Source organism: Myotis myotis, unplaced genomic scaffold (assembly GCF_014108235.1).
Source record: "Myotis myotis isolate mMyoMyo1 unplaced genomic scaffold, mMyoMyo1.p scaffold_m19_p_14, whole genome shotgun sequence".
NCBI lineage: Eukaryota > Metazoa > Chordata > Mammalia > Chiroptera > Vespertilionidae > Myotis > Myotis myotis.
The window spans coordinates 29639775-29646194 of record NW_023416318.1 but is presented as its reverse complement, the minus strand read 5'-3'; the positions used below and the strand labels follow the sequence as shown (position 1 = coordinate 29646194).

General features: G+C 37.1%; 1 protein-coding gene across 1 annotated transcript in view; it reads right to left on the bottom strand.

Annotated features, from left to right (window-relative positions):
* Window positions 1-5124: 5124 nt before the first annotated feature.
* The window catches only part of LOC118669430 (ESX-1 secretion-associated protein EspI-like), a 244270-nt gene continuing 242974 nt past the window's right edge, over window positions 5125-6420 (bottom strand). Inside the window, exons 5-6 of the mRNA XM_036335536.1 lie at window positions 5979-6168; window positions 5125-5204 (exon numbers count right to left, since the gene is read on the bottom strand). The gene's annotated coding sequence lies outside the window, so the exon portion shown is untranslated. The remainder of the gene's footprint in view (window positions 5205-5978; window positions 6169-6420) is intronic.

The window sequence follows — 6420 nt, the reverse complement described above, 5'->3', positions numbered from 1 at the left end:
TTCAAACAAAAGTTGGTATGAATGTTCATAGCAACATTATTTACAATAACCAATAGGTGGAAACACCTATATGTTCATCAGCTGATGAATGGATAAACAAAATATGATCCTATATAATAAAACCCTAATATGCAAATTGACCGAACGGCAGAACAACCGGTTGCTATGACGCGCACTGACCACCAGGGCGTAGATACTCAATACAGGGGGAGTGCTGCTCAGCCAGAAGTCGGGCTCACAGCTGGTGAGCGCAGTGGCGATGGCAGGAGCCTCTCCCGCCTCCACTGCAGGCGGGTGGTAAGGAGCGAGGGGTCCTGGACTGCGAGAGCCCCAGACTGCAAGAGGGATGTTTGACTGCTGGCTTAGGCCCGATCCCCCTGGACTGAGGGACCCTCCCTCCAGTGCACGAATTTTGTGCACCGGGCCTCTAGTATATTCATAAAAAAGAATGGAGTACTGACACGTTACAACATAGTTGAACCTTGAAAACATTATGCAAAGTGAAAGAAGTCAGATACAAAAGCTCACATATTGCATGATTCTGTTTCTGTGAAATATCCAGAAGAGGCAAATCCAAAGAGACAGAAAGCTGATTAGAGGTTGCCAATAGCCGAGGAACAGGGAGAATGAGGGTTACTGCTTGATGGGTTGGAGTTTCCTTTGGGGTCATGAAAATATTTTGGAACTATATAGAGATGGCTATATAATATTGTGAATGTAATAAAGGCCACTGAATTGTATACTTAAAAATGGTTAAATTAGTAAGTTTTGCATTATATGAATTTTACCTCAATTAAAATTAGTATATAAAATAAAAAATATACTTCCTAGGTTTCACTAGCCACATTTTGGGTGCTCAACAGCCACATGTGGCTAGTGCTGCTGATTGGAATTAGCATATTATAGAATATTGCCACCATGCACAAAATTCTATTGGACAGTGATGATATAACTGTACACTTACAATGGGTAAGTTTATGGTATGTAAATTATCCTTTGGTAAAAAGACAGGGCAATTTAAAAAGAATTATTTCAAAGGCAAATATAGATATTTTCAAAGAACCAGCTTTTGGTTTCACTGATTTTTTCCTACTATTTTCCTGTCTTCAATCTCATTGATTTCTGCTCTACTTTATATGTTTTTTAACTGCTTGCTTTAGGTTTATATTGCTTTTCCTTCTCAAGTGTCTTAAGGTAGAGGATCAACTTTGGTAGATCTCTTTCCTTTTCTAACATTTGAATCCAATGCTGTGAAATTTCTTCTTAGCATTGCTTTCACTGCATCCCACAAATTCTGATAAGTTGTATTTTCACTTAGTTCAAAATATTTAACACATTTTGAGACATTCTTTGGGCAATGTGTTATTTAGAAATGTATTGTTTAATCTCTAAATATTTTGAGATTTCCATCTATCTTTTGGTTACTGATTTCTAGTTTAATTTCATTGTGAGTTGAGGGCCTACGTGTTATGATTTCTGTCCTTTTAGATTTGTTAACATGTTTTATAGCCCAGAGTGTGGTCTGTCTTGGTTAATGTTCCATGTAAGCTTGGAAAGAATGTTTACTTGGCTATTATTAGGTGAAGTATTACATAAATTTCAATGACATCCCATTGATTGTTGGTGCTGTTCAGTTAAACTATATCCTTACTGATTTTCTGCCTATTAAATCTGCAATTACTAATAGAGGGGTTTAAAATTTCCAACTATAATACGGATGCATTTATTTCTCCTTGCAATTCTATCAGTTTTTGCCTCACCTATTTTGGCACTCTGTTGTTCAATACATACACATTCAAAATTGTTATGTTTTCTTGGAGAATTGGTTCTTTTATCATTAATCATTTTCCTTGATATTATTGATATTAATATTACTACTAATAATATTATTTATATTGCCATGATAATTTTCCTCGTTGTGAAGTTGGCTTTGTCTGAAATTAACAGTTTTTTCAGCTTTCTTTTGATTAGTGTTACCATGGTATATCTTTTCTCTATATCTTTACTTTTCATCTATATATATCTTTATATTTAAAGTGGGTTTCTTAAAAAAAAAAATAAAGTGGGTTTCTTATAGAACAAATATAATTTTTATCCACTCTCCATCTCTCTTTTAATTGGTGTGTTTAGACCATTCAAATTTAAAATGACTATTGATATAATTGAATTAATATGTACCATATTTGCAACTGTTTTCTATTCATTGTACTTGATCTTTGTTTCTTGTTTTCCCTTCCTTTTCTGACTTCTCTGTTTTTTTTTTTTTTTAAGCTTTATTAACTTTTCTTTTTTCTTTTTTTTTTTTAATTAAATCTTTATTGTTCAGATTATTACATTTGTTCCTCTTTTTTTCTCCCCATAACTCCCCTCCTCCCAGTTCCCGCCCCACCCTCCGCCCTCACTCCCCACCCACTGTCCTCATCCATAGGTGCACGATTTTTGTCCAGTCTCTTCCCGCATCTCCCACACCCCTTTCCCCCCCAGGAATAGTCAGTCCATTCCCTTTCTATGTCCCTGATTCTATTATAATCAACAGTTCATTCTGTTCATCAGATTATTTATTCACTTGATTCTTAGATTCACTTGTTGATAGACGCATATTTGTTGTTCATAATTTGTATCTTTACCTTTTTCTTCCTCTTCCTCTTCTTAAAGGATACCTTTCAGCATTTCATATAATCCTGATTTGGTGGTGATGAACTCCTTTAGCTTTTCCTTATCTGTGAAGCTCTTTATCTGACCTTCAATTCTGAATGATAGCTTTGCTGGATAAAGTAATCTTGGTTGTAGGTTCTTGGTATTCATCACTTTGAATATTTCTTGCCACTCCCTTCTGGCCTGCAAAGTTTCTGTTGAGAAATCAGCTGACAGTCGTATGGGTATTCCCTTGTAGGTAACTGAGTTTCTTTCTCTTGCTGTTTTTAAGATTCTCTCTTTATCTTTTGCTCTTGGCATTTTAATGATGATGTGTCTTGGTGTGGTCCTCTTTGGATTCCTTTTGTTTGGGGTTCTCCGCGCTTCTTGGACCTGTAAGTCCATTTCTTTCACCAGGTGGGGGAAGTTTTCTGTCATTATTTCTTCAAATAGGTTTTCAATATCTTGGTCTCTCTCATCTTCTGGCACCCCTATAATTCTGATGTTGGTACGCTTGAAGCTGTCCCAGAGGCTCCTTACACTATCCTCGAATTTTTGGATTCTTTTTTCATTTTGCTTTTCCGGTTGGGTGTTTTTTGCTTCCTCGCATTTCAAATCATTGACTTGATTCTTGCGCTCCTCTGGTCTGCTGTCGGGAGTCTGTATAATATTCGTTATTTCAGTCCGTGTATGCTTAATTTCTAGTTGGTTCCCCAATATAAGATCGAGGGTCTCATTAGATTTCTTGAGGATCTCACTACATTTATCGGCGGCTTCTAGACAGTTCTTAAGAGACCTTAAAAGTGTGGTTCTGAACTCTATATCTTCCATTGACAATTTTGTCCTGTTTCTTTGTCTCCGCATTTTGTTATGCTTCCTTGGTGCACCTCCTAGTGGTCTTTGTTTGCAGTCTTATAGTTAAATCTTGATTGTTGTAGCTAATTCCAGGGAGGGTTTGACCTCTAGGCCAAGTGGCTATGAGAATCAACTGTGTCAGTAGTGAGAGAACTTCTGTCCTCTAGGGAGGTGCTAATCTAGCCTTTGCCTGAGGCTATCCGGCAAATGCCTGTGTGCAGGGCTTGGGCGGGGCGGGTAGAACAGGATCAACAGGGTGGGCCGGAGAGAGCAGTTATGGCGGCTCTCAGTCCTGTCCCTAGGGGCTCTGCCTCTCTGAGTCCCAGCACCCGCTGCAAAGCTCAGAGAGAAAGCTGCACTCGCTCTGACCGAAGCCAGACAGTCCCGCTTCTCCCGTTTGAGTCTGGGTCGCTAAAGACTCGCCCGGATCTGGAGCTCAGAGTCTTCGACTCCCTCCCGATTGAAAACGCCAACCGCGCCCTCCTCCGCCAGCCCGCTCCGCGCACTCCGCACCTCAGAATTTGACTTCAGCACTGCGCCTCCTCTGAGTGTCCGTATGCGTTTCTCTTTCCTCCTAGTTGTAGGACTTCCACTCAGCCAGCGTTCCTGTGGTTCTGGGTGATGTCCCTTCCATTTTTTGGTTTCACTTTTGAAGTAGTTGTTCAAAGCAGCAAACTCCGGCGTTAACCTATGCCGCCATCTTGGTTCTCCTATTAACTTTTCTTATCTTTTCTTTATTTGCTTTGTTCTTGGGTCTGGATTTAAGAATACAAAAATAATACCATCCCACAAAGCTTAGGCTCTAAAATTAGAAAACTTGAGTTAGGAACTTCTTCTGTTATATCCTCGTCTTTGTGAACTTGGGAACATGGTTTTATCTATTTTTATAGAGCACACACATATGTTGTGCCCAGATTTCATGATTCCCAAGAACCCACAGGGAGCCAGCGAGTTCGATGCAAAAGCAAAGAGTCATTCATTTCAAACCTAGGTTTGGCTCCCCTGCCACACTCACCGATGCAACGGTAAGCTCCAGTGGCCGAGAGAGAGGACTTCTCTGTTTTGATTTGTAATTTTATACAAATATGATTCTGTTTTCTCTAAGCACATTAATTATACCTCTCTAAAAATTTTAAATATTTTCTCTAGAGTTTGCAATATGTATTTACAACTAAGTCTATGTTAAAATAACCTTGTTACTGCTTCATAGGTAGGAGATGACTTATAACAAAGTATTCCCAATTCCCAAGCCCTCTTGTAGCTTGTAATATTACTGTTATTCAATAGATTATTGCTGTTATTTTTAGCAAGCTATCTATTAGATCAACTAAAAAAACAAAAATATAATATTTTATTTTACCTACATTTGTTTCTTCTCTAACATTCGTCTTCTTTTTTAAATGTAGATCCAAGTTTCTGATCTATATGATTTTCCTTTTCTCTGAAAAACTTCTTTTAATATTTCTTACAAGGGCTTACTGTGACAAATTCCCTTGCTTTTGTTTGTCTGAAAAAGTCTTTATTTTTTCTTCACCTTTGTAGGGTAATTTCACTGTATAACAAATTCTAGTTTGGTATTTTCTTTCAATACTTTTACTTTATATCTCCTCTTGCTTGCATGGTTTCTAAGGAGAAGTCTGATGTAATTCTTATCTTTGGTGTTCTATAATTAAGGTAGTCTTTCCCCCTCCGGTTTCTGTGAGAATTTTTCTCTTCTAAAAGCAAGTATCAGATAGATTTGTCTAAACAACAACAAAATAATTTTTTATATGATTAAGAAAGACAAAGCAAAATGAATGCCACTAACAATGATAAAGACAAAATGGAAAAATACTTGCAATAGTAGACAAAGTGTTAATAGTCTTAATAGGTAAGGAGCTCTTAATAAATAAGCTAAGCTAAATGTTGTAAAAGAAAAGTGGGCAAAAAACATGAAAAGGAAACTCACAAAAGAAATTAAGATGGTCAATAAACATACAGAATAAAAAATCTTCGGTAATTCAAAATGAAATTAATTCAAGAAGGAGATAAAATTTTTAACATTTCAGATCAGTAAAGATTAAAAAAATGGTTTGTTGCATATGAGGAAAGGGTCAGAACCAGCTGATGGTATGAATAATGTTACATTTCTGGAGGGTAATTTAGCAAATTTTATTAAATTTCTTCAAAACATCAATTTCTTTTGATTCAGCAACTTTACTTCTGGAAATTTATCCCTAGAAAATAATTGGACAAATATACAAAGATGTGTGTATAAAGATTATTAATATGGTAGTATTTTTGTAATAGTGAAAAATTGACTTAAATGTCCACATTTATTTTTAAGTTGATTTATGAGAGATGAGAAATGAGAGAGAGAAAACTAGTTTGAAATAGGCAAACAAGTTTTTATAATAAATAATTGTCTCCTTAAGTGGCAGTGTCTTTCACAAATAAAGAATGGGAGGAGCAGAATGTAATGTGACATCCTGTACATATGATACCCTTACCTTTCTGAAGACCCAGAAGTTTGCAGTCCTGACAAGATGGGGCTTAGTTCCTTAGTTCCACAAACACCCATCACCCTTTCTCCTTCTTTAAATTGCCCATCATTTCCTTTGATGACTGGAAATATAGCTCCTTCGTTAGAAAACATCTAGTTGGACAATGGAAGAGGGTCTCCATCTTCATCAGTCTGACCTTGAGAAAATTGATTACAGCAGAATTTACTTCTCTGGGCATGGGAGTTGGGAAAGGGAAATCAGATACTCGATAATAATAATAGATACTCGATAAGTCCTTGGAGGCAGCCAAGAAATCTAGGCTATGACCTCAGCATTCGCAGTTCCATCCTGGTTAAGGGGTTAAATGAAACTGACTACCTACAAAAGCAGGGCCTAGGAACTCAGGGCAAAGCCTATATACCTGTAAATCTCCCATGATAACTTCCAA